This window comes from Penaeus monodon, chromosome 34, assembly GCF_015228065.2.
Source record: "Penaeus monodon isolate SGIC_2016 chromosome 34, NSTDA_Pmon_1, whole genome shotgun sequence".
Lineage (NCBI taxonomy): Eukaryota > Metazoa > Arthropoda > Malacostraca > Decapoda > Penaeidae > Penaeus > Penaeus monodon.
Genome location: NC_051419.1, coordinates 35213210 through 35213998, shown reverse-complemented (window position 1 = coordinate 35213998; position 789 = coordinate 35213210).

The window sequence follows — 789 nt, the reverse complement described above, 5'->3', positions numbered from 1 at the left end:
GTCACATAACTAAAGAAAAAAGTAATCTGTTAATATTTTTATAAATAAAAAGTTATACTTCACATAGTGCAGACATTGATCCCTCTGAAGGTTAAAGTAGAAAGTTATAGTATTAAATGATATGTGTACAGTACGCCAGATTAAGATTATCATTAAAAATAACTGCAATCGTGCATTGTACTGACAACTAACCACATGCAGTATTGCTTGTACTACTTACATAAGTAAACAGTTAGCCAGAAAAAACAACTCTCGAGAACAGAGTATAATTTATAGTGCAATAAGGAAGTTAGAGATTGCAAGGTAAAAAAAAGCCATTGCAGTTGGGTGATCCAGTAAAAATATTCCTTCCATGCCTTTGGCTTGGTTGCAAAGGTGGACCGATCACCACCAGAACTGTTACAATGATGCGCTGTCCATTGTAACCCTTGTTTTCTAAATGTTTACTCGGCAGAGGTTCCTTAATTTTACTGGATGTGTTTATGTCTGTGTAAATTCCCCGGAGAGGGAGAGGTATCACCTCTGCGCTCAAAGTCTGTTGTTCCAGAACGTAACCTTAAATGCATATCATGAACATATTACATCTATATTTTGGTAATTAATGATTGTTTGTTCATGTTTAAGGCATTTAGGGTTAAACCATTAAAAAGTCTGTCGGGTGAAGAAACAAACAAAAAAGAAAAATACACAAACATATTACCTATTTAAAAGAGCATTTGAGAGAAAAGGTAATGTTAGTACTTTTGTATTTATTTGTTTATCAGTGTGTAAGTATATGTATGTGCATTT